Here is a 27,915-nt window from a genome sequence, read left to right as displayed (position 1 = left end):
GTATTTTTAAGATCTTGTTATATATTACATTCTTGATCGTTAGAAAAATAGCACCCATTTATATTACCATCAGCCATAAAAGCATTTACCCTTTTCCTTGCAGCCCTGCCAACATTGAGGTAAATCATTTTTATGTCTCTAAGAACTGATGAACAGCAAACTTCCAGAACCACTAATTTGCACACGAGACCTTCAAATTTCTAAGACAGTTATCTTGTGAGAATTAAGATCTCGTAATAAAGGATTTTGCCTGAGAAGAATTCAAGTTATTTACACAATCATATTACTCTGACCATTTCCCCATTCAGCTTTCTTTAAAAGAAACCGGTTGCAAAAATCCTAGATGCTACATTGCTTATTAACCTAGGGTTTTAGTCTTTTCACATGAACCATTTACTAGCCACGTTGTCCTGATTTGAAGCTATTAAAATATCTTCAAAATTAATACCAAAATATTTTAAAAGAGTTTGTAAAGCTGTAGACAAAGTAATGTGGTTTAATATCACCTTGAAAAGGTTTTCTGAAAACAGGACAGTAAATGCAAAGCTTTTCAATGCAAAATTACAGAAACTATAAATGAAAGACAGCAAACAGCATTTTAACACACACAGCTACACTCACAAGAAAATGGGGGGAGTCTCCAGAGGACAAAAAGGAAAGAAAGGAAACTGAATAAAAAAAGAATGTCTTTCAAAGAGAGGTTTGTGAATCCTGATGAACCAGAGGCTTGGAAATTAACTGAGCATAAATCCATGCTGAAATGGCATGTAGGGAATTGAGCCTACAAAAAGATAGGCAGTTAGAAATTATTTACACAAATGGAAAAGGTAAACTAAAAGTTATCTGTCCCTAACATAGGAAGGTGACAAGGAAAACTTTTGGTCTCAGCCAAGGCTTTTGTTGAGAAACGTTAATAATTTGTTGTAAATTTATAATCATAGATCTGATCACACAATTTTGAAGTTTGAATTGACAATATCATTGTAAGTCTGTGAGCTACATACCAATAAATCAACATAAATATGGACCTAGACTAGTTACAATCCTAGGATACCTTAAATCAAATTACATAGGATTACTACACATAAATCCTGGGAAGATAAGCTCACATTCTAAAGTTCTAAGACACACATGGAAAAAAATTACCATGAAAAAGATCAGCAGAGAAAAAAGGTATGACTGGACCCCACCTCCAAGAACAAGATTATCAGACACAACAATAAAATAAACACGTTAAATAATTAAAGTATATACACTAAACAAGAACATGAGAAAGATATGTTACTACGAAAATTGCCAAGCAAATTTTCAAAAGAAAAAAGAAATTTGTAGAAAAGAAATACAGCCACTAGAATTTAAGTTACTGAATATAGTGGTTGGTGGTTTAGTTGCTAAGTTGTGTCTGACTCTTGGCGACCCCACGGACTGTAGCCTGCCAGGCTCTTCTATCCATGGGGATTCTCCAGGCAGGAATACTGGAGTAGGCTGCCATTTCCTTCTCCAAAAGAAATAGTCACTAGAATTTAACAATTATTGAATATGTTAAGATTATATGAATATAGAAAGGGTGTTAATGAATTGGTAGATTTTACTGAGAAAACTATGGGCAATATGATAAAAAAAAATAATGTGAAAAAGAAATGAACAGACATGCAGGATAGAGTGAGAAGGTTCAACATATGCGTAACTGGTACACCATGAGAAGACATTAGTGAGAATAGAAGAGAGGCAAATGTTGCAAATGATATGAACATAGAAGAGGGCTTCCCAGGTGGCACTAGTGGTAAAGAACCTGCCTTCCAATGCAAGAGACACATAAGACGTGGGTTCGATCCCTAGGTCAGGAAGATCCCCTGGAGAAGGAAATGGTAACTTCACTAATCTTGCCTGGAGAATCCCATGGACAGAAGATCCTGGCGGGCTACAGTCCATGGGGTCGTAAAGAGTCAGACATAACTGAAGCAACTGAGCATGCATGCATAAACACAGAACTCTCCAGAATTTAATAAAGTTAGGAAACTAAGATAGAAAGTCAAAACAAGTAAGTCTGGAGGATAGCAAAGCTACATGCTTAGACTACTGAATCTCAGAAATAAAAAGGAGACATTAAGCAATGAGGCACAAAAAAGTACAGACTTATAAGTAGCATTTGTTGCTGTTGTTCAGTCGCTCAGTTGTGTCTGACTCTTTGAGACCCCACGGACGCCAGGTTTCCCCGTACTTCACCATCCCCGAGAGTTTGCTCAAATTCATGTCCATTGAGTTGGTGATGCCATCCAAGCATCTCATCTTCTGTCGCCCCACTCTCCTCCTGCCCTCTGTCTCTCCTAGCATCGGGGTCTTTTCCGGTGAGGCGGCTCTTCACATCAGGTGGCCAAAGGATTGGAGCTTCAGTTTCAGCATCAGTCCTTCCAACGAATACTCAGGGTTGATTTCCTTTAGGATTGATTGGTTTGATCTCTTGCAGTCCAAGGGGCTCTCAAGAGTCTTCTCCATCACCACAGTTCAGAAGCATCAATTCTTCAGTGCTCAGCCTTCTTTATGGTCCAACTCTCACCATAAATAGCATCAATAGCTGCAAGAAGACAATAAAATAATGTGGTTATAATATTCATAAGAAAATAACTGAGAATCTAGATATTATATCCAGATAAGTTATCATTCAAACATGAGGCCAATTTAAAGGGTTATTAGGATAATAATGAGAAAATTTAGTTAAATGCTGCAGAATGAACTATTAAGGGAAGTATCTCTATTTCAGGGAGAAGAGTAATTGCAGAAAGGAAGGACAGGTAAGAAGAAAAAAAATGTTTTACATATTGGTAAATCTTAAAAAAGTTGAATATAAAAAAGAATAAGAAATATGATTACCAATTCATAGCTATAAACCAAGGTGATATGAAAATACCGGGCAATATTAGCATGTAAGATAGGTGGATTGTTGTAGTTAGATCATTCTTCAGAAGGAGGAAAGAATAAGTTTTTAGAGTATTTTTAATATTTACTTTTAATTTACACAAGAAGTTCATTCTACTTACTGACAAATACATGGAGTCAAACAGCCAACAAGGTGGAAGAGAAGAGTTCCATTACTCAGAAAATTCCACCCTGCCCCTCCTTTATAGTCAGTCCTTTCCCATACTCCTAACCACTGACAACCATTGCTCTGCTCACCATCTCTGTAGCTTTGCCTCTTACAGACTGCCATATAGATGGAATCACAGAGAACGTACCCTATTTTACATGTAACATATAAAACTGAGATTCATCCACATTGTTGCATACATCACTATTCCAGTCTTTGATTCCTAAGTAGTAGTTTTGATAATTCCAACATCTGGTTGATTCAGGGTTGGCATCTGTTGATTAGCTTTTCCTTTAAGTTGTGGTCATATTTTTCTGGTAATTTTTTGCAAATTCAAATGTACCACGGGCATTTTGAATATTATGCTGTGAGACTCTGGATCCTGTTAAAACCCCATGGAGAATGTTGACTGATATTAGCAATCAGTCAACATTCAGACTGAAAGTTCCATCTTGCGACCTGTGGGCTGTGGTTCCATTGTCAGTTCAGTTTTCAAAGCTTTGCTATGCTGTGTCTGTCTGCCCCACACGTGCACCCTTTGTGTGCCAGTCTGGGAACTGGGTACTGTTTTATATCATAATTCAGTTCCCAAAGCCTCTGCTGTGCTTCTTTTTGTCTGTTCTGTACATGCACAGGTCAAGTGTAAGCTTGATGTGCGTCTGGTCACACATAAAATTAAGGAGTCCTCTTCTCCAGATCCCTCAGTTCAGGGATTTCTCCCAGGTTCTCAGGTTAAGGTCCTCTTCTCTCAGTCCCCCTCACCAGAAAAGATGGTTCTACCAGGCTCTACTGTGACAATCACACGTTTATTTTTTCATCCTTCAATCTACTCTTGGAATTAAACATATTTCCTAATATTGGCCTCTGTTAAATTCAACGTTACTATTTTCTTTAGGATTTTTTCATTAATATTTTCTCTCTCAATATGTACACACAAATTGCTGTGGATTGAAATTGCACCCCCCAAATTCATATGTTTAAGCACCAAACTCTCAATTTGATGGTATTTGAAGATGAAGCCTTTGGAAAGTAATTAGGTTTAGAGGAGGTCATGAGGGTGGAGCCCTCATGATGAGATTAGTGCCCTTATAAGAAGAGACACCAGAGAACTTGCTCCCTTTAAGGTGTAAGGACACAGTGAGAAGGGGGCTATCTGCAAACTAGGGAGAGAGCCCTCACCAAGACCTGATCCTGTTGGCAGCCGGGTCTCTGCCTTCCAGCCTCCTGCTGGTTAGGCCGTTCTGTCTATGATATTTTGGTATGGCACTGGAGAACCTTGACTGATACAGATGCCTTCCTTTTTCTCTATCTCAGAAACAATTTAAATTACATTGACATTCTCGGTACTAGGAAAATTTGAAAAAACTCATCCACAAAACAACTTATTATTTGAGGTTTCTCTGATTACTTCCCGTGTTTCTTATGAGGCTGCTCATCTGTTTAGGTTTTACGTCTCTTCTGGGGTCAATTATTTTTAAATTTCTGTAAGATCATCTATTTTACTCAGTTTTCCAAATTTGTTTGCATAGTACTGTAAAACGTACATGCATGCATGCTCAGTTGTGTCTGGCTCTTTGCAACACCGTGGGCTTGTAGCCCACCAGGCTCCTGAGTGAGTGAAATAGCTCAGTCATGTCCGACCCTTTGCGACCCCGTGGACTGTAGGCCACCAGGCTCCTCCGTCTGTGGGATTTCCCAGGCAAGAATACTGGAGTGGGTTGCCATTTCCTTCTCCAGGGGATCTTCCCGACCCAGGGATCGAACCCAAGTCTCCCGCATTGCAGGCAGGCTCCTATATCCACAGAATTTTCCAGGCAACAATACTGGAGTGAGTTGCCGTTTCCTCCTCCGGGGAAGTTTCCTGATCCAGGGATCTAACCCGTGATATGTACTGTATTGTAAAATATTGTCATATAATATCTTATGCTTTCTTTTCAATTGTGGTTATTTCGGTCAGTACTTTACTTTTCAGTGAGTGCATCACAGCATGATTTCAACTTGCATCTCTGCCCCTGCTCTTCATATCTCTGGTTCATCCCAGATGACATTTTCAAACATTAATGATGTTACTGTCCTTCCTCCAAGGCCATTGGTATTCTTTTTGCTGTTGCTTAATAATTTTCGCCTTTTCACTTAAGTGTTGGACCTCTGCTCCTACCCCGCGATGTTTCTCCAGAAATCTCCTTTGCTTCATTTTCCTCTCCCCATTTTTTCATGTGTTTGCTTGTTTCTTGGCACATTAGCTACCACTTTGTTTATTAAAGGTGAATGATCATCTTTTTAGCAGCCTATATATCAATTTAGTAAAACAAGGTAACTGAAATTGTGAGGGCTGACATTGATCCTCTATCTAAGCACTTAACATATTCAGAATAGTAAACACTACTTTATAGCTAATATTAATCAATGTTATTATTACAGAACATTCAACATATTCCTAAAGGTATTTAAAACTGAGTAAACATTTTAATTATCTCTGAATAGAGTATCTTAGTATAGCAGAGACGGCTAACTTTCAGTATCTATTCTTCCTTGTTTTTGATAGTAAAAGCCCCTTCTAGTTAGCGGCTACATTTCCCACTTGACTTTGCAGAAAGTTGTGACTACAGGACTATGTTCCAACCGATGGGTCCTAGTGCAAGCACAGGACCTTTGAAACCCTGGCATATCAGCTGCTAGTGGAAGAGACAAATGAATAAAGAGATAATTTTAATATAAAGTAGTGATTTTGATAAAAGCACAGTGCCAGTCAGTTATTAATTTATTGATTCTCAACTCTAAATCCACAGTTCTTTGCCTGCTTGTGATGCTGAAATATTTCTTTCCAGATGGCATGGCATTAAAGCTGGTCAACAGAGGGCGCTGGCGGGACACTGCAGGAGGTGGGGCTGCCTCGTCCTGGTTCCTGGGGCACTCCAGCCTGCTTTCTCCTGCAATGTTGGGCTAACATGCAGGAGATCCAGTGGAGCTCACCTCCAGTGACTTCCAGCAGCACTCCTGTAGAAGTCTTTCCAGCCCCAAGAGCATTTCCAGCAGTAACTGCAGCAGTACCTCCCAAAGCAGTTTGTAGGTGAGCTCTGGAGTCATCCTAGCTTGGTTTACTGGCATCTTATCATCTCCAGGCAGCAACTTCTGGAGTGTTCTATAGTCTCTGCAGCTACATACACATCTGCAAGTTCATTGGCACATCCTCACGGCGGGATTCAGCTGGGTTCTGTGGGTGTCCAGAGTTCAACACCTCTCGCAGGTGACTTCCTGGCAATTTTCTGGTAAGTCCAGCCAGTATCCAACCAGCTGCCCAGCCAGTTCAACAGCAGCTTCCCCAGGTAGCCGCCCAGCAGGGTACCCCAACCAGCCGTGTCCTACCAGCTAGCCTGAGCCTACTAGCATCACTGCAGAAGCCTTCTAGCTCGGGAACCCCAGCCCCGACTGTTCATGACCTCGGCTTGCTGAGGATGGACCCGTTCTGGCCTGGGCACTCAGGGAACCTCTCCATTATCCAGTGGGCAGCAACTGCCTCACAGAGAAATGAGTCACAGTCTTGGGAAGAGTCTCCTTCCTTGGATACTTCTTCAGCCTCCGGGTATCCTTTAGAGCTCTTTTGATCCCTTTTCACTAGTTTTCTCTGAAAACAGTGACTAATTCTTCATATTAAGCTTTCCCTTTTCAATTACTCTGGGGTTTCCATCTCCTTGCCAGGCTCCAACTTATAAACACTATTATTATATCTTACCCATAATTATTGACTCTAAATTAACAATGATACATAACAATTCTTGCTGATACTGAATAAATTCCTTCTTTCCTGGAGAAATATCTGGGAGTCTGTTTGTTTTAGGTCAACACATCTCTCCTAAAAATGAATGTTGAGGAAATCATGTACCATGCAAGATAAAATTATTTTCCCAGTCAAGAATTGAAGTGCCTTATAAATTTAACTCAAAAATTTGATAATCCACTGTCTGTGGGCCTTACATTTGAGGAAAATGGAGGGTTAAACAGCCAATGCTCAACTTTATCACCTGACACTGGACTCTAAAGTTATCGAATAGAACTGCTGTGTGGAAACACACAGACCCATAGGAGTAAGACTAAGTTAATTCTTTTTAAAATTATTAAAAATTAAAAAAAATATGAATCACGGAATAGCATTTTATATCTTCCAAGAGCAAGTTCTCATGGAATTGAGGAGGGCATTATCCTCGTTATTTTATAAGGAGTTTATTGCTGTTTAGTTATTAAATGTCTCTTGTGATCACATGGACTGTAGCCTGTCAGGCTCCTCCATCCATGGGATTTCTCCTGCAAGAATACTGGAGTGGGTTGCCATTTCCACATCCAGGGGATCTTCCTGACCTCAACCCAGGGATCAAACCCACATCTCCTGCATTGGCAGGGGGATTCTTTACCATTAAGACACTGGGGAAGCCTGAGCTACCTGGGTAAGGAGTTACTAACACAAAAGTTTGAGGTCACACTTTGTAGAATTCCGCTCAGTAACATGACAAATCTCCACACGGACCCTACAACAAGAAACACAACAGTGAAACACAAAGATGGGGCCAATTCCTGCCTTTAAGGAGTTTATCATTCAGTAAGGAAGAGACTTCTGTATATGGCACGGGCTTCCCTGCGAGATCAGACAGTAAATGATCCACCTGCAATGCAGGAGACCAGGGTTCGAACCCTAGGTTGGGAAGATCCTCTGGGAGGGCATAGCAACCCACTTCAGTATTCTTCCCTGGAGAATCCCATGGGGTAGCGTGTGTCTGACACATAACTGAGCGACTCACCACAGCACAAGTATATGGCAAAAAGAGCTAAGGAGATAGAGCAGGAGGAAGGCAGAGTGGACTGCGGGACAGCAGAGGATATGGTCAGAGCAAGCAGTCCAGCTCAGCCAGAATGTAAAATGCATGGCTGAGTGTGATGGAAAGTACTCACATGCTATGCTAAGACACCAAGTTAATTCTTGATCATTTTAACATTTTCAATAAGAAATTGAAACAAGCTTATTTCAGGAGGTTTTTGACCACAAGGAAACCCAATTTAAAGTGACTTTATGGACTTCTCTGGTGTCCAGCAGTTAAGACACGGTACTTCCATTGCAGGAAGAAGGATTCGATTCCTAGTCAGGGAGCTAAGATCTCACATGCCACATGTGGCAAAGAAAAAAAAATATTGTAAAAAAACCTAAAATTAATTTTTTTAAATAATCAAAAACAATAAAGTGACTTTAAACATATTTCACTAGCTCACATTCCAATAGGAGAGGTAAAGGTAGGCATTGGGTAAACAGGTCAGTTCAATGATACTCACTAGAGACCCACATTTTCCATCTCCACTCTTCACTTTGTACAGTGTTGCCTTCTTTACAACTCTGAGCTTCTCAAGGTGGAATCTTTCTGCTTCCTTTGGGGCTCCTCCATCTTAGCAAGGCTCAGGGTTCTGGAAGAGTGGTTGCAGTCTCCATTGGTGAAGCTCTGATGAACTCTGACACTTGACCACATGGACTTCAAACCTGATTCCACCTATAGCTCTATTTCTTGAGCTCTCAGAGCCTTGGTTCCATCATCAGAGATGATAATATTCTATCCATATCCATGACCAATTATTATTTGTGCCTGTTTTCTTTTGTTCCTCAGCAAACATATTATTAGACACTGTAAGTTCAAAATATAAAATTGTGGTAAGTACTATTAAAAGATGCTTCATGTGACAACGCAATGCGATTTTTGTAAAGAATTTAGCTGTGCCTGGAAGAGCATAAAGTGCCAAAGAAACTATGGCTATGATTTTGTCATCAAGACAAATTCTTGACTCAGGTGATTTGGATACCTCAGATAACCTCTGAGCACCAGCTTTACTGAAAAAAATGAATAGCAAAAATTTGTAGGAGATGAATGAGGATGACGGTATAAGGAATCTTTGCTATGAAATAAAATGAGTGGGTCCAGAGGGCCCATGGTAAGAGAATAATTGCTTCCTCTTCTGTTTCTATTTGGGATCAAGAAGCAGGGATTTGTTGTTGTTCAGTTGCTCAGTCGTGTCCGACTCTTTGCAACCCCGTGGACTGCAGCACACCAGGCTTCCCTGTCCTTCACCATCTCCTGGAGTTTGCTCAAACTCATGTCCACTGAGTCAGTGATGCCATCCAACCATCTCATCCTCTGTTACCTCCTTCTCCTCCTGCCCTCAATCTTTCCCAGCACCAGGGTCTTTTCCAGTGAGTTGACTCTCTGCATCAGGTGGCCAAAGCAGGGATTAAATAAACAGCCCTACCCTGATTATTTGTATGTATCAGGTCTGCACAAAAAGCTCTATGTCTTCCCTCCCAGTTATGAAATATTTGATTTGGTTATATTATACTGAAATTTTAATTTATCCAACTAGAATCACTTCTCCTAGAAAATGTCCCTAAATTAACTCCACCAATTTTCTAATTGGTCACCACAATTAGGACTCCCACCTGTGCCTTAATCTAAACTGAAAACAAGTGAAGACCAGTAATTGTGGAGATGTAGATGACTGTATAGATGGAAACAGCCAGTGTTGTCCCTAATCTTAAGGAATTCACAGCTGGTAGGGCCTGATTCAGTTAAAGACAATCCAGAAAGTGTGAGATAAAAATATGCTTTGGAGAGGTGGGAGTGGGGGAAGTTGAGGGTGGAGCATGAGGGGGCTGAGTGTGGGGTCAGGGGTTGGAGGGGTGAGGGAGTTGGAGGTTTGGGGTGAGGGGGTCCAAGGGGTGAGGGGGTAGGGCTCTAGAGTCCAACAACACCTGATTCTTAAAGGGAGTGTGGAAAGTAGTCAGAGAATGGAGGACTAGGGAAAGAGAAGGAGAGAGAGAGAGGGAGAAGAAGACAGACAGATATGGAGGTGGGAGGGGAGAGAAAGAATTTTCCTGACCTAAGGGATTGGATCAGTAGGTCAAGGCTGCACCAAGGATTCAAGAAACATCTGACTCCCAGCTCAGCCCTATTTCCTGTCCAGACTTTCAGGTTATAGCTCCACTTCAGCCATGAAATCCTCTGGGGTTCACCCTCCACCCTCCACTGGCTAGTCTACTAGCCAGAACTGACTGGCTAGTAGTTTTTCAAAACTAAATAATGGTGTGATCTGCAAATATGGAGAGTCAATGTCCCTGATATCAATAGTAGCAGAGAGAATATGCTCTGGATTTGACTCCTCTTGGCCTGAAAGAGAGGAAAATAGAACACCCAACAACACAAAAGGAAAATCCTAGTTAAAAGCCAATTTGCTTATGCATTTGGACAATTATGACAAAAATTAATGTCATTGGGCCAAAAAAGCAAAGCTGAGGTCAAGTTAGAATAAAATTCACACCAAATTCAAGAACTTCAGCCTTCATGAAAGTGCCATTGCCAGGTTAACTAACAAACCCACAGTTCACTGTCACACACATGCATTTATGAGCATTTGCCATTCACCAAGCCCAGGTAAAAGGATTCACCAATAAGCAACATTCCCTGCTTTCACTGAGCTTGCCATCTGAAAGACTGAAATTTCAAAATGTTATTATAATACGAGTTAACATTTAAATTTTAAAATTGCACCTTTATAAGACGCTTGTTTTTAAAGTAATTATCTGTAGGCAGATTTCACTTGTGTAGAGATCAATTAATTCATAGCACAGCTGTCTAGATTTTCAAACATAGGCAATTCCACACCTAATCCTTGAGATAATCAGTGATTTGCTAGGATTAAAACCCCTTCACTCCCTAGACCATGTACTTGACCCCAGAGGCAACCTAATGGTGCAGGAAGAGCGATAAAGACTAAACATCACTGATACCATCCAAACATCTCCATCAACCTACCCATCAAAAAAATGGGCTAAGTGCAGTACAGTGTGTTCATCTGCCCACCCCCAACCCCCCTCTCTCCCACCTCCCATACCCCAACCCACCTCCCTTCCCCCTACCCCCCTCACTCTGGATTTGACTCTGTTGGCAAAGAACATCTTAGGAGGCCTCCCTCCCTTCCCTCCCTTCTTTCTTTCTTTCAAAGGAGGATGGGGAGGAGTTCATCTCCCTATTCAAGAAATTACCTCCACTAAATCTCACCTTTGGCCCACCTCTTGATTCTCAGATCAGGCAAAAAAAGTCACCGCGTGCAAGACCCTCGTCGGAGCCGAGCACGCTCCACAGCTGGGGCCGCTCCGCCCTGGCAGCCGGCTGTGGCTCACAGGGAGCTCGGCGGGGCGAGGGGCTCGTGCGGCAGCTGATCCTGGTTCCTGGAAAGCTGACCTCCGCTGCCCCGCATCGTGAGGCTGCCGGAGCCTCAGCGGCAGCCGCTCCGCCCGCCCCGCGGCGCAGTCTCGTGGTCCTGGTCCTCCCGCCCGCGCTTCCACGCGCGGCCCGCAGCAGCTGCCGGGTGATCCAGCGGAAATGACAAGCCGCGGCTCCCGGTGAAAGGAGGGTGCGCGCCGCTGCTCTTCCGAGCTGGAGAGAGGCGGTGTGTCGGGGAAGCAGCGCCCGGGAAGGCTCTCGCCGCGGCGGCTCCCCCTCGTCGCTGTCTCCTCACTTCTCGTCCCCCGGGCGTTCCGCGCCCTTGGCCGGGAAGATGGTTATAATCGTGACAAAACTGGTGCATTGCTTTCATCTCGGGTAAGCAGGCGGCTTGGCGTGCTTTTCTCTGTTTTGTGCACGTGTTAGGTCCGAAACCCACACCGGGAAAGGTCTTTTAACTGCTAAAGTTTGTTTTCTAACGAAGACTGAGAAAAATGAGCTTTTGTGTGATTTAAAAAATCCTTTGGAAAGAATAAAATAAAATAAAAATCCTTTGGGGTTGAGGTTAAAAGTAAGCTTTAGTGTTCTTTATTGACCTCTGTTATTCTTGACCCTGTCCCTGACCTGCTTGGTAAAATTTCAGCCTCAGTTTGCACGATCAGGTTAAGGTACTTTTTTTTTCCCCCCTTTTTAAAGATTTCTGGGATATTCTAGGGGAGCTACTTTCTATATAGGCAAACGGATATTTTCATTGGTAGTCTTGTCGGGATGGTTATGATTTCAATTACAGCTAAGAAGATAATAATATTAAAGTTGAACATCAGTCTTGAGCAGCATTGAACTTAAGTTGCCTGGAGGACATGTGCATACCGTGTGCAGTTACCTGGTTATTTGTGAAAACAAAAACAAGTGGTTGGGGGTTACTCTTGAGAAATAGGAGCCCACAAATTTAAAGAAAAACAAAAAATTAGCACTCCTTCTGTCCTTTGGGTGTTGATTGAGAGAGCGTCTCCACAGCATTGTCAGTTCAAAAGTAAAGAAACACTGTCAAAGTGTAGTTTTGTGGTTGCAAATTAACATTGTTGATGAAAACTGTGGAGTCAACATCTTTAGCTGACTCTTCATATAAAGAAAAAAATAGAGGAGGTTTTCAAATATAAACCAAGAGCATTCAGATAACTGTATTTAACTCTGTGCTACCAAAGAAAAAACCAACATGCCATGTAATATTAACTACAGTTTCAGTTACTGTTAATTTGGTTGGAGGTTTTGCGAGAAAGCATCACTTTTCCAAGTAAATCCCAAATTAATAAGTTAGTAGTAGGTCTACAAGTATTGCTTAACACATAGCGATTATAATCAAATGGGATAGAAAAATGTTTTCTTTATAGTCTAATATTAGATTTCTTTGTTTCCTGCCTAATCTTATCCTTTTTAATAATCCCTATTGATAATGGGTCATTCAAAACAGTAACTATGTGCTGTTTCTCTGAGATATCCCTTGACGTCTTCTTCTTGTCAAAACTAAAACCCTCAAATTACAAATCTTGCAGTGATAAAGCGGAGAAGACCAGTAAATACTTGATATTGAGTGGTAAGTGCTTGACTAAAAAAAAAAGCTAGTCTCTGGATAGATTGTTGCTTATAAAGTCTTTTTTAATATAGTTGAGTGTTTGTGATGCATTCTCCTGTGGACCCATTGAACTATGAACAAGTAAACTCTAGGAAGAAAGGGTGAGGATTCAACCTTGTGCCGAGCTAAAATGTTGTGCTCAGCCCTGTCTAACTCTTTGCTGCCCCCATGGACTCCCACCAGGCTCCTTTGTCCATGGAATTTTCCAGGCACGCATACTGGAGTGGGTTTCCACTTCCTACTGCAGGTATTCCTGACCCAGGGATCAAACCCTCATTTCTTACATCTCCTGCTTTGAAAGGCGGATTCATTACCCCAGCTCCACCTGGGAGGCCCTAAATGTTTATTTCTATCTTATTCTGGAGGGACTGGAAGCCAGCTGCATTCACTCAAAAGACTTGGTTCTACAGAAGGAACAGAGTTCTTTAAAGTCTCATTATTAACCTGGGAGCTGAGGGAAATCCATTCCTTCCTCCTATTTTGGTGTAAATATCCCAACTCCATGCATCTTTAGCTCCCTGAGTTGTGAGCTCTCAGCAGACCTGTACCAAGACAAAAACTGCCTGGGAGCGCTGATGGTAATAGTCTGATCTCTTATCTTTAGCTATTCATGTCAGCTGAGTTCCCAAATCCCCAGCCCAGGAGATCCTCAGTGGAATTAACTTAAGCATCATTTTTATAGCTCCCAAGGACCTATGGTTTTACTGAGGAAAAACTGTCTCCTAAGGCCTGCCTCTGTTCTTGGTCTCTATCAGTGGAATAGTTTCTGGGAGGTTCCCCCAACCCCCCGTTATCAGCAATGATCATTCTGGTTCTAGTTAGGTATTAAGTTTGTTCTAATGCTAAGGACTCCAATCAGCAGTTGCCTAGAATGATACCTTAACGATCAATCAATCTGAAGAAGAAAACAGGAAAAAAAAAGGTCATTCCATCATTTGGGTTTTGAGAGATAGACAGTTCTGTTGCTTTCTCTGCTTCTTTCTCCTCTTGTCCAATTACGAAGGAGCAAAACTCTTCAGGTGCAAAGTGAGGGCGGTGCTGCGGCCTCTGCTGCTGTCCCAGCCCCACTGGCCACTGCTGGTGTCTCTTCCATGTGAGACAGAAAAAAGGAAAATGTGATTTTTGGACTGCCTTACAGTGGTTGAAGCCAATGCTCGAAATATAAATTTCATTTTCCCTTTTAACAGAGAATAGTACTAGAACTTCAGTCCCGGTGTGTATGTTTTCCTTTTCTTTTCCTTTATTAAGGAAGAACTTATATCTGCCCCTTTATTTCTTTTTTTTTTTTTTTCCATTTATTTTTATTAGTTGGAGGCTAATTCACAACATTGCAGTGGGTTTTGTCATACATTGACATGAATCAGCCATGGAGTTACATGTATTCCCCATCCCGATCCCCCCTCCCACCTCCCTCTCCACCCGATTCCTCTGGGTCTTCCCAGTGCACCAGGCCCGAGCACTTGTCTCATGCATCCCACCTGGGCTGGTGATCTGTCTCACTCTAGATAATATACATGCTGTTCTCTCAAAACATCCCACCCTTGCCTTCTCCCACAGAGTCCAAAAGTCTGTTCTGTACATCTGTGTCTTTTTCTGTTTTGCATATAGGGTTATCATTACCATCTTTCTAAATTCCATATATATGTGTTAGTATGCTGTAATGTTCTTTATCTTTCTGGCTTACTTCACTCTGTATAATGGGCTCCATGAGTTTCATCCATCTCATTAGAACTGATTCAAATGAATTCTTTTTAACAGCTGAGTAATATTCCATGGTGTATATGTACCACAGACTCAACTAGTGTTTGGGGCTTCCCAGGTAGCTCAGTGGTAAAGAATCTGTCTGCCAAGCAGGAGACTTGGGTTCAATCCCTGGGTTGGGAAGATCCCCTGGAGAAGGAAATGGCCCCACTCCAGTATTCTTGCCTGGGAAATCCAATGGACAGAGGAGCCTGGTGGGCCCCAGTCTACAGGGTCACAAAATGTCTGGCACAACTGCATGATTAAATAGCAGTAGCAGCAACTACTGTTTAGGATTTGAACAAGGCTCAGCTGCTGTTTGTGTTTCCCAAGGGGCTCAGTAGTAAAGAATGCTGCCAATGCAGGAGCCGCAGGAGACGGGAGTTTGATCCCTGGGTCGGGAAGATGCAGTGGAGGAGGAAATGACAACCCACTCCAGTATTCTCGCCTGGGGAGATCCCGTGGACAGAGGACTCTGGCAGGCTGCAGTCGGTGGAGTCTCAGAGTCAGACAAGACTGAGCGTGCACACAGCTCTTGTTTTGTTCATTCTTAAAACCTAGATCAGTACACACCCCCAAGTATTTTTTTTAATAGAGAGACTACATGTATTTTAATAATATAATATAGAACATTTTCATCTACCCTTCATCAAATTTTTTTTTGTAGCAGTCTGAAAAGAGCTAATCAGCTATCTTGTATAGCCTGAAAGATGTTCATCCTTGTCCCTGGTTGCTTTTGATTTAATACATGAATTTTCCATTAATTAGGCTGACTCTTAGCTTTGGTTTTAGCAACTTAAGGAAAGGAACATTGTGCCTATACAGGATTAGAAATACTCAAACATTAACTGGAGTCTGGGCAAGAAGCCAGCAATATCAAACTAGTTCTAGAGTTGATATATTTGTGTCCAAAAAACCCAGGGAGTCTGTCATCTTCAAGGGCATAGTTAGTTTTTAGCCCAGCCAGCAATTTTCACGTTGTCATTTCTAGAAATTCAACCTGGGAATATAGATACATCCTAAGGTTTTAGGATAGTATTGATTCTCGGTGACATTCTTTTCTGTGGAATAGTTCAGCAATGTGGGTGGGGGAGGTGGGGAGTGGGGAATGGGGAAGTGGAGGTCACGCTGATGTCTTTTTGAAGGTGCAAGCCTAGTTAGCATCTGAATATCTGCATTTCTTGGGACAAATCATCATTTTTTCACTCCCTCCTTCTACATCTTCTTTTAAAAACCATTTAAAAATTGGCTAATTTTTGGCTGTGCTGGGTCCTTCTTGTTGTGCGCAGGCTTTGTCTCGTTGTGGTGCCTGGGCTTCTCATTGCAGGGGTTTGTCTTGCTGTGGCTTTAGGGCCTGTGGGCTTCGGTAGCTGTGGTGTGAAGCTTAGTTGCTCTGCATGTGGAATCTTCCCGGACCAGGGACTGAACTGCTGTCCCTTGCATTGCAAGGCAGATTCTTAACCGTTGGACCACCAGGGAAGCCCACCTCTCCCTACATCTTTAAGTTGCTTATATTATTATATTTGAATATCTTGCTTATATCAATTTTAAGCTTGCTTATATCAATTTACAATATCAGTTGTAAGCCATTGCAGAGTTAACCTGATGAATCTCTTAGAAACCTTCAATTCTAAGAAGTCACCTGCTAAAAGCATTCAAAAAAAGAGTCCGAACTAAATGCCCATTCTCTGCTTCTACTACCATTTATCACACAAATGGGCAGTGATGATGGCAGGGCATGCTGAGAAGGAAAATGCACAATCTTAATCACTTCCTCAAGCACGTCATAAACTTGTTAAAAATATTAGTACTTGTTTGCATTGTATTTTTACACTGAGTGTTTTCATGTAGGTTACTCTACTAAATAAACATTTGAGACCTACACTTCCCTATCTTTCCCCAAATGCCTGAAATTCAACATGGACCCAAGAGACTGAGGTTTATCTTTGTGTTCCACGCTTGCTTCTCTGGCTGTCACTCCTAACGCTATCTATTTTAAAGTCTCCCAGGTAGGAAAGGGGAGAATCTCTTTGAGCTCTTTCTTCTCCATCTGATAGGAAATAATGTATACGCAAGTTAGGAAAAGCCTCTCAACTCTTTCCCTCCCATCTGTTCTGCTGGTTACTATTTTGGTTCAATCAGCTCCTTGCATCTTTCACCGGCTCTGTTGAGCATTCTGTTGTACTCTGCTCTTTGGTCTTCTGTTTGTGCTACAGCCAGAGTGGTCTACTTGGGCTTTCAAAAAATTTAGGTGCCTGACCATGATGGTTTCCAGATTACATGATACAATGGTTTCCACACATCCAGATCATCTGTGAATTTCTCAGACGTACAAGGTACATCTCAATTTGCCCTCACTTTCTAAATTTATCTCCTTCCTTTTCTCACTGTTTTATCCCATGATCTAGCTGTGTTGATCTTTTGTTTCTTTAAGGTATGAATCTTGTGCCTTTATCTCCTGTGTCTTCTACTGTAATATCTTTCTCCATCTTCTCCAAGTGGTGTGTTTTATCCATTCCTGGAGACCCAGACCTAATTTGTCTGTTTCTTAGCTTCTCCTGCAACAACCTGATTAATATTAAAGCAGTTGCTTCCCTGGTGGGCTATAGTCCATGGGGTTGCAAAGAGTCAGACATGACTGAGTGACTAACATTTTCAACTGTTCTTTTTTTCTGTGATCACTAAAATTATTGGTAGTTTTCCACTTCATGTTAATACTTAATATTGTGTGCCTTTTGCTTGCCAGATACTGCATTTAGTTCCTGAAGATACAGGAATGAAAATATGCGGACTTGCTCTCTCCATGAATGTCTAGTGGCGAGACACCTCCAAAGTGAGAGACTCGAGAGGGTGAAAGCGGGATGCTGTTTGGGGTCATTATTACTATTGTTACTACAGAGTTTGGTCCTTCTTTAGACTAGGCTTCTTTCTTCAGCCCTGTGGGTTCACTTAGGCAACTAGTCTACTTAATCCTGAAACCGTGGGCCTAGGTCTGTGAATTAAAGGGCCAGAGAGTGTGACTTATTGGAATAGAACCATCATGATTGGAACAAAAATATAGTATCAGATGTCTAACTGGCATGTTTACTTTTTAAGGTTGCTCAACCAATAGTCCTAATAGATACTCTTTTCTCATTCCCTGGGTATATTTTTATTTTATTTGTTTTAGATAGACTTTCTTTTAGAGTACTGTTAGGTTCATAGCAAAATTGAGATGATGATACAGCCATTTATTACATACCTAGCCTTCCCCATTATCAACATCTCCTACCAGAATGATAACATTTGTTACAACTGATGAACCCACAGTGATACCTCATAATCACCCAGAATTCATACAACAAGGTTCACTCTTGGTGTTATACTGGTTGGATAAATGTATGATAACACAAGCTTCCCAGGTGGCTTGTTGGTAAAGCATCTGCCTGTCAATTCAGGAGACATGGTTCGATCCCTGAGTCGAGAAGCTCCCCGGGAGAAGGAAATGACAACCCACTGAAGTATTCTTACCTGGAGAATTCCGTGGACAGAGAAGCCTGGTGGGCCACAACTCATGGGGTCACAGAGTTGGACGTGACTTAGTGGCTGAGCTAAGTCACACAACACATGATGACATGTATCTATCATTGATATCATACAGAGTATTTTCACTGCCCTAAAAGCACTCTGTGCTCTGCTTGTTCATTCCTTTCTTCTCTTCCCTACCCCCAGCCCCTGGGAACCACTGATGTTTTTATTGTTTGCAGAGTTTTGCCTTTTGCAGAATGTCATATAGTTGGAATCATGCAGTATGTAGTCTATTCAGATTGGCTTCATTTAGTAATATGCATTTATTTTCCCATTGTCTTTTCATGACCTACTAGCTCATTCTTTTTAGTGATGAATAATATTCCATTGTCTGTGGCTATACCACAGTGCATTCTTTCTAACTATTTTTGTTTTTTTTCTTCTGTTGGACTTGGGTCTTTAGGGGGTCAAGGCTTTGTTTGGTTCCAGGCACATATTATAGTATACGCCTAATTAATGGTTGTTGTGGGAATAAGGCATAGGTGAATATATGAGATACATAATTTTTCTTTTTCTTGTAGTCTGTCCTTCACCTGGAAGCAGCTTCCAGACTGGATAAGTTTGTGCTTATGGGAGAGTGTGCATTTTATTTTGCTTTTTCTCTATTAGCCTGCCATCACTTCTTAAACCCAGTGGTCAGTAAAGTACAGCTCTTGAGCCAAATCTGTCCTGATACTCATTTTCATAAATAAAGTTTTAATGGTGCACAACCATGCCCATTTATTTGTGTAACGTGACTGGCAGACTTGAGTGATTGAGAGAGGGAGACCATATGACCTATTGTGCTAAATATTTGCTTGGCCTTTACAGCAGAGGATTTCTGATCCCTGCTGTAATTGGGGAAGAAGCTAGAGTCTGATCAGGTGGCAGAAGTCATTGCTTGAGGGGACTTTTCCAAAGTATCAGCTGTTAGATCCTTCAGTTCAGTTCAGTTGCTCAGTCGTGTCTGACTCTTTGTGACCCCATTGACTGCAGAACGCCAGGCCTCCCTGTCCATCACCAACTCCTGGAGCCTACCCAAACTCATGCCCATTGAGTCGGTGATGCCATCCAGCCATCTCATCCTCTGTCATCCCCTTCTCCTCCTGCGCTCAATCCTTCCCATCATCAGGGTCTTTTCCAATGAGTCAGTTCTTCACATCAGGTGCTCAAAGTACTGGAGTTTCAGCTTCAACATCAGTCCTTCCAATGAATATTCAGGACTGATTTCCTTTAGGATGGACTGGTTGGATCTCCTTGCAGTCCAAGGGACTCTCAAGAGTCTTCCCCAACACCACGGTTCAAAAGCATCAATTCTTTGGCACTCATCTTTCTTTATAGTCCAACTCTCACATCCATACATGACCACTGGAAAAACCATAGCTTTGACTAGACGGACCTTTGTTGGCAAAGTAACATCTCTGCTTTTTAATATGTTGTCTAGGTTGGTCATAACCTTTTTCCCAAGGAGTAAGCATCTTTTAATTTCATGGCTGGAATCACCATCTGCAGTGATTCTGGAGCCCAAAAAAATAAAGTCTCCCACTGTTTCCCCATCTATTTGCCATGAAGTGATGGGACCATGTTAGATCCTTATATGGAGTAATATGTTTCTGAGATTTATTTTGATTAGTGTTGTAGGTAGAAACGATAAAAACAAATCTGGTGAAAGATCTGGTAGCTTTGTTTTACTAACCACAAGACAGATGCTTTTGACCCAAGCCAATTTTAAAACTTTAACATGAATCAGAATCACCTGGAGGGCTTGTTGGACTGCAGAGTGTTTTGCCTCCCCTGAGTGAACTCCTAATTCAGTAGCCTTGGCTGATGATCCAGAAGCGGCATTGAGACAGGTTCCTGTATGTTGCTGATGCTGCTGGTCTGGGGACCACACTTTCAGAACCATTAGTTCAGAGCTGTGATTCTGAGCCTCTGTTGCATCTCAGAACCATCTGTATGTTGCTGATGCTGCTGGTCTGGGGACCACACTTTCAGAACCATTAGTTCAGAGCTGGGATTCTGAGCCTCTGTTGCATCTCAGAACCATCTAGGGAGTTTAACATTTTTTATTTTAAAAATAAAACATACTAGGCCTCACCCCACACTTACAAATCAATCCCCAGAGTTTGTATTTTAAAAAGAGTAATTCTGAAGAATAATCATCTTGCTTTTAGAACTGTCATGCGGGCTTTGCTGGCTAAGGTGTACACGAGCTGTTTTGATGACAACAAACTTTGTTTACAATAAGTTCTAAAAAATTACATCCAGATATCATTCCTTTCTTAGTTTTAAGTAAAACTAAACTGGAGTATTATATGTATATTATATTTGTCGGTGGACTGCAGAAAAATTATAGTCTAAAAAGGGCACTCAATTCAGCAGAGTTCCTTTTTTCTTACTAACTTTGGGAAGTATTTGTAAATTTGGTTTTTTCACTGTGTAAAATTCGTTGTGATTCTATACTTGATAATTTCCCTTAGAGTGAGTGAGGATAACCAACAAGGACTCAATGTAGCACAGGGAACTATTCTCAGTATTTTGTAATAACCTACACGGAAAAGAGTCTGAAAAGAGTATATCTGTGTAGCTACTATCTATCTGTCTGTGTCTCTGAATCATTTTGCTGCGTACCTGGGAGCAACACAACATTGTAAATCAGCTATCCTTCAGCACTGGGTGGGGGGTCATGGACAGCTCACATTCTGCCATCCTTCCACGGTTTCACTCCAGCAAGTTTCAATGTTCAAGTGCCTTCTAAAAATGGCTAGAAATAGCCCAAGAGGTCTTCTTTCCTGGCTTTTCCTCCTCCATTTTCAGGGAGAAAGCATCCCTTACCATCTGGGTAGGTATTTTTTTAAACAGAATAAAATCCTGTTGCTCTGTATGTGCTTTTGTTTAGAGATTTTGTTTCCTCTCTACTGCCTCTTCCGCATGCTATATCGCTGTATTCATTTTAATTTCGTTGATTGCTATTTGTAATGTTCTGAAGCTGAGTCTTATGTCAGAATACAAATAAGGCAAAACAACCATGAAATAGTAAATGTCTAAGAAACAATTCTTCGGCACTTTGGCTGCTAATGTAGTTGCCTCAACAATCAGGAGCCACACAAAGAACTCCTAAGCCCTATGTTTAGGAAGGGGGAGCAGTGCGGTCATGTTTTTGGTCTGCACTTAAAAAAAATTTCTTTGACCTTAAAAGGGTAGGAATAAATGCAAAGATTTGAATTTATGGATCCCCAAATCCATACAACAAAATAGCCATCAACTTCAACTACATAACTCTGCATATGGAATCATGATGATTACTAACATGAAGTGTCAGAATATGAGTTTGACCAATAGCTTTATAAAAATCATGTACTAACGTATGGAAGAACTCATTTGTTAAAGGAATTTGAATTAACTCAAGTTTGAAGTCAGCTGTCTTGAGTGAAAATTCTCACTTTTTTTTTTTTTTTTTGCATTTCATTAGGAGATGAGGAAGTACTTAGGAACTATTGTGAGTTACGTAGAAATGAAGAACTTTTATTCTTTCCTTTTCATGAAGGCATGGAAGTCACTTGCTACGCCCAAGTCAGCTCTACAAAGGGGGCTTTTATTTGTAAGGACTCATAGTTACAGCTTCTAGAAGGCAGTAGCACCCAGGAAAAACCCAAAGTAATAAAAGATGTTAATTCATTACTCTATGTTGTTCTTATTTGAGTACAATCATTGGAAGAGTCAGGGCTAGTTATTCAACTAGAAAAATTGAGTGAAATAAAGACTCTTTCTTAATTTTTTGAATTTCATTTCTCAAGTGGGAATGTTCTAGATTTCTCTTTTATACATAAGCAGGGCCAGTGTTGTCAGCATTGCTGCGGGCTCTCCTTGTTTTGAGAGCAAAACAAAGTACTTCTTGTTGCTTTTTGTCTTGCTCATAGGAATGTTGTTTAGGTCAGTGGGTTCCCAAAATGAACATGCTTTGCCCACGCTCAGATGGGCCATGTGCTGGTTTAATGCTCTGCCGTCACTGTCTTGAAGCGCTTAATAAATATTTTCTGAACAAGGGGCCCCGTGTTTTTATTCTGCGCTGCATCCCATAACTAACACAGTCAGTCCTGGCAACAGGATGGTATCTTATTCATCTTTTGTTTCCCTGCAAATTTTCAGCATTGTGCTGGATGCACAGATGAGTGAATGAATGAATGAGTGCCCCCTTTATTCTGAGAACAAAACAAAGTAGTTTTTGTTGCTTGCTGCATTGCTGATAGGAATATGGTTTAGATGAATGGGTTCCCAAAGTGAATCTACTACAGATATGGTGAGGTGGATGGTTGAGTGGTGGGTAGAAGTGGCAGTGAATAAAATTCTTTAAACTTTTAATGAACACAGATTCTCTTCATCTTCCTGGATCAAAATTCCGTGAGAATAAAGGCCAGGAATCTATGCCTTTAAAAAACTCCTCCGGTCCTCTCGTACATGGCAAGGACTGCGATCTTTTCTCAGGGAACTCTGCAAGGCCTGTAGGTCTGTGTCCAACTGTGGATGTGGGTTTCTGGCTTGTCAAGACTGTCTAGAAAAAGGCCTTTTTCAAGGACATCAAGTATAATTTAGAGGATAGTGGGGTATAACCAGGCTAAGAATTAGCACAACACTCCCAAGCCCAAGATGATCCTATGTGATAGCTATGGGGCTACCATTTTTCCCATCACTTCTACACCCATTGGAAGGACTATGAGAATCTATGAGGTTTATGCTCCCAAAGCCTGAGGTGAAGGTTGGCATTACATACCATGCAGTAGCATAAAGCACCAGCCTGCCACAGCCTGCTGGAAAGTTGAGGTCCACTAAGTAGTGGGCGGAGAGGTAAGTGAGACAACAGCTAACAGTAAGGGATAAAAATTATCCAGAAATAGAAAGTAATATTTCAATTACCTGCATGATTTATTTTTATTATGTTAGTTCAGTCGCTCAGTCGTGTCCGACTTTTTGCGACCCCGTGAACCGCAGCACGCCAGGCCTCCCTGTCCATCACCAACTCCCGGAGTTTACTCAAACTCATGTCCATCAAGTCGGTGATGCCATCCAACCATCTCATCCTCTGTCATCCCCTTCTCCTCCTGCCCTCAATTTTTCCCAGCATCAGGGTCATTTCCAATGAGTCAACTCTTCACATGAGGTGGCCAAAATATTGGAGTTTCAGCTTCAACATCAGTCCTTCCAATGAACACCCAGGACTGATCTCCTTTAGGATGGACTGGTTGGATCTCCTTGCAGTCCAAGGGACTCTCAAGAGTCTTCTCCAACACCACAGTTCAAAAGCATCAATTCTTCAGCACTCAGCTTTCTTTATGCTCCAGCTCTCACATCCATACATGACCACTGGAAAAACCATAGCCTTGACTAGATGGACCTTTGTTGGCAAAGTAATGTCTCTGCTTCTTAACATACTATCTAGATTGATCATAACTTTCCTTCCAAGGAGTAAGAGTCTTTTATGTAGAGGATCATGTCAAAAATATGGAACGCTTCACGAATTTGCGTGTCATCCTTGCGCAGGGGCCATGCTAATCTTCTCTGTATTGTTCCAATTTTAGTATATGTGCTGCCGAAGCGAGCACAGTAAGAGTCTTTTAATTTCATGGCTACAGTCACCATCTGCAATGATATTGGAGCCCCAAAAAATAAAGTCTGACACTCTTTCCACTGTTTCCCCATCTATTTGCCATGAAGTGATGGGACCGGATGCCATGATCTTAGTTTTCTCAATGTTGAGCTTTAAGCCAACTTTTTCACTCTCTTCTTTCACCTTCATCAAGAGGCTCTTTAGTTCTTCTTCACTTTCTGCCATAAGCGTGATGTCATCTGCATATCTGAGGTTATTGATATTTCTCCTGGCCACCTTGATTCCAGCTTGTGCTTCACCCAGCCCAGCGTTTCTCATGATGTCCTCTGCATATAAGTTAAATAAGCAGGGTGACAATATACAGCCTTGACATACTCCTTTTCCTATTTGGAACCAGTCTGTTGTTCCATGTCCAGTTCTAACTGTTGCTTCCTGATCTGCATACAGGTTTCTCAAGAGGCAGGTCAGGTGGTCTGGTATTCCTATCTCTTTTAGAATTTTCCCCACCGTTCATTGTGATCCACACAGTCAAAGGCTTTGGCATAGTCAATAAAGCAGAAATAGATGTTTTTCTGGAACTCTCTTGCTTTTTCGATGATCCAGCGGATGTTGGCAATTTGATCTCTCATTCCTCTGCCTTTTCTAAAACCAGCTTGAACATTTGGAAGTTCACGGTTCACGTGTTGCTGAAGGCTTGCTTGGAGAATTTTGAGCATTACTTTACTAGCGTGTGAGATGAGTGCAATTGTGCGGCAGTTTGAGCATTCTTTGGCATTGCCTTTCTTTGGGATTGGAATGAAAACTGACATTTTCCAGTCCTGTGGCCACTATTGAGTTTTCCAAATTTGCTGACATATTGAATGCAGCAGTTTCACAGCATCATCTTTTAGGATGTGAAATAGCTCAACTGGGACTCCATCACCTCCACTAGCTTTGTTCATAGTGATATTTCCTAAGGCCCACTTGACTTCACATTCAAGGATGTCTGGCTCTTGGTGAATGATCACACCATCATGATTAACTGTGTCATGAAGATCTTTTTTGTACAGTTCTTCTGTGTATTCTTGCCACCTCTTCTTATTATCTTCTGCTTCTGTCAGGTCCATACCATTTTTGTCCTTTTTTGAGCCCATCTTTGCATGAAATGTTCCTTGGTATCTCTAATTTTCTTGAAGAGATCTCTCAGTTTTTCCCATTCTATTGTTCTCCACTATTTCTTTGCATTGACCTTATTACTTAGTAAATATATTTTCCCAGCATCTATTATGTGTCAGATACTATGTCAGGCGGTAGGCTACAGAGGTGACAGAAAGGGTTAATTCTTGATGTCATGGAACCTGAATTCTGATAGGGTAAGAGAGACCTTTGCTAAACATGTCAGAGTTATGAGTGCTGTGACGAGAATGTGATAGTGTGTGTGAAAGGTTATGGACCTCACAGTGGGTGATCAGGGATGTGAACTTCTCTTCCTTCCATACCAAATGTAGTTGCTACACTGATGTGTTAACTTGTCAAGAACTCAGTTCCCTTAGCCTTAGGTACCAAGGTGGAATTCGCCTTCTTGGCCAGGCCATTGAACAGTTTGATTGTACAGGACGATTTTGGAGGGTTTAGGCTGACTTCAGTGCTATTATGTCAGTCCTATAATAGCAAGTAGCTCCTTTCCGGTTGTTGGATGTGTTAATTGAGTGCTAACAGTGAGAAGTTAAACTAACATTATTGTCTTCATTTTCCTAATAAATATGTCTGGCTGGCTTGAGGAAGATAAAAACAAAATACTAAGCAGGTGATGTTTTTTGTCTGCTAACATTTATGTTGACTTTGGGCAGACTTCCCCCTTATTTTATATTTACTGAAATACAGAAATCAAGACTGGCTAATGAGTAAATGGTTAAAGTGATGACATTTTTAATGTTAAATATTTCATTATAATAAGCTAAGAGAAGAATGTGTAGAATTAAACAAGTGAGTTTTATAATGTATGGAGCATAGGGAAAGAAATCAGGTGGAATTGTTTTTATTGTCTACACTAAAATACTTCTATGAAAAAGGATCTTTCCAAAAGTTGGCATTTTTAGGCAATATGTATTAGAAACATTTAAAATATAGATGCTTTCCTAGTTCTTTCTGATTATGAAAATCAACTGTTATATTGTAGCAATCTTTCTTGAAAATTTAGGTTTATTTAAATATCAATTAGTAGTTCTATAAGTGTTATTAATACTTAGACCAAATAGATGACTTTTATTTTGCTTTAAACTGCAGCTAATACTTAAACAGATAAATTATATAGTATTTGCTATGTGCCAAGTACATATATCAACACATTTAATCCCCACAAAAGAAAAACCCCAGTGAGATAGATTTTATCATGATCCCTGCATGACAGATGTTGAACCTTCCCCTCAGAGAGGTCGAGTGGGAAGTCTGAGGTCCCCGGGCTCTGTGTGGAGAAGCTGGGGTTTCAGCCCCACCTACTGGGACTCGTGTCAGCACTCCCACCCTTCACACGGTACACGCATCACAGGAGAGTTGCTAGTAAGTAGAAAGCGAGGGTGCTCCAGTTACTGTACAAATCTGCATTTGTTTGGCCCGAACAGGTGCTGATCCAACCAAGAATTGTCGTCATTCAGTAGCTAAATTGTGTCTGACTCTATGTGACCCCGTGGACTGCAGCATGCCAGGCTTCCCTGTCCTTCACCATCTCCCAGAGCTTGCTCAAATTCACGTGCATTGAGTCGGTGATGCCATCCAACCATCTCATCCTCTGTTTCCCCCTTCTCCTTCTGCCTTCAGTCTTTCCCAGCATCAGGATCTTTTCCAATGATGTGTATGGCTGAGTCCCTTTTTGTCTACCTGAAACTATCATAATATTGTTGACTGGCTATACTCCAGTACAAAATAAAAAGTTTAAAAAAATGAGAGTGATCAGATCAGGTGGTCTAAAATACTGAAAACTCTAGAACTTAAAACTATTTTCACTTCATGAATCTTGTTGGTAAATGTAGGGTAAATCTAGCATCAGGGTCTTTTCCAATGAGTCAGTTCTTCACATCAGGTGGCCAAAGTATTGGAGCTTCGGTTTCAGCATCAGTCCTTCCAGTGAATATTCAGGACTGATTTCCTTTAGGATGGACTGGTTGGATCTCCTTGCAGTCACCCAAGTATTGGCTCCTTGGAATTCCATTGTATAGGAATGTTCAACACAGTATTAAAAGTGGCTGCCATTAATTGACTGTTTACATGCATCATAAACTCGAATAATAGGGACCTTACATATTTCTTCTCTTAAAAAAAAACATCCATCTGAGATACAGTGATGGTGATACATATTATGATGCCCATTTTATAGATGATGGAACAGAGTCTGAGTGAAGTATGTAGAAAGAAAGAAGGAAAGTGAAGTTATTCAGTCGCATCTGACTATTTGCGACCCCATGGACTGTAGCCCACCAGCCTCCTCCATCCATGGAATTTTTCAGGCAAAAGTACTCGAGTGGATTGCCATTTCCTTCTCCAGGGGATCTTCCTGACCCAGGAATCGAACCCAGGTCTCCCTCATTGCGGGCAGACACTTTACCATTTGAGCCACTGGGGAAGCCCTGAGTGGAGTGTGTAACTTTCTCCAAATCACAGCTATTTGTCTGACTCCAAAGCCACTGTATACTTAAGTTTCTGTAATGAATGTTGTGCATACCTTAGTTCTCTGCCCTTAATACTGTTAGTAAATGATGATGATTATGAGCAGTAAGGGGCTTCTCTTCTGGCTTAGCTGGTAAAGAATCCACCTGCAATGTGGGAGACCTGGGTTCGATCCCTGGGTTAGGAAGATCCCCTGGAGAAGGAAAAGGCCACCCACTGCAGTATTCTGGCCTGGAGAATTTCATGAACTGTATAGTCCATGGGGTCACAAAGAGTTGGACACGACTGAGCAGCTTTCACACACACATGTGAGCAGTAAATAAAGTCAACAGGGTGTTATGGAGATTGTCCCCCCCCCCGCCCCCCCAACTAATCCAGAATAATATATAATCCCATATATAAGGAAATATAT

General features: G+C 41.4%; 1 long non-coding RNA gene and 1 other non-coding gene across 2 annotated transcripts; both read right to left on the bottom strand.

Annotated features, from left to right (window-relative positions):
- Positions 1 to 416: 416 nt before the first annotated feature.
- Positions 417 to 11,263, bottom strand: LOC133046968 (uncharacterized). The gene is made up of 3 exons (XR_009690625.1): positions 11,173 to 11,263; positions 8,405 to 8,748; positions 417 to 2,575 (listed from the first exon to the last, which is right to left on the bottom strand). It is a non-coding gene; the product is annotated as an uncharacterized LOC133046968 (long non-coding RNA).
- Positions 11,264 to 23,749: 12,486 nt separating this feature from the next.
- Positions 23,750 to 23,856, bottom strand: LOC133047359 (U6 spliceosomal RNA). The gene has a single exon (XR_009690725.1). It is a non-coding gene; the product is annotated as a U6 spliceosomal RNA (small nuclear RNA).
- Between the last annotated feature and the right edge of the window lie 4,059 nt (positions 23,857 to 27,915).

Source organism: Dama dama, chromosome 26 (genome assembly GCF_033118175.1).
Source record: "Dama dama isolate Ldn47 chromosome 26, ASM3311817v1, whole genome shotgun sequence".
Lineage (NCBI taxonomy): Eukaryota > Metazoa > Chordata > Mammalia > Artiodactyla > Cervidae > Dama > Dama dama.
The sequence above is the reverse complement of the archived record's forward strand: the minus strand, read 5'-3'. Positions and strand labels throughout refer to the sequence as shown.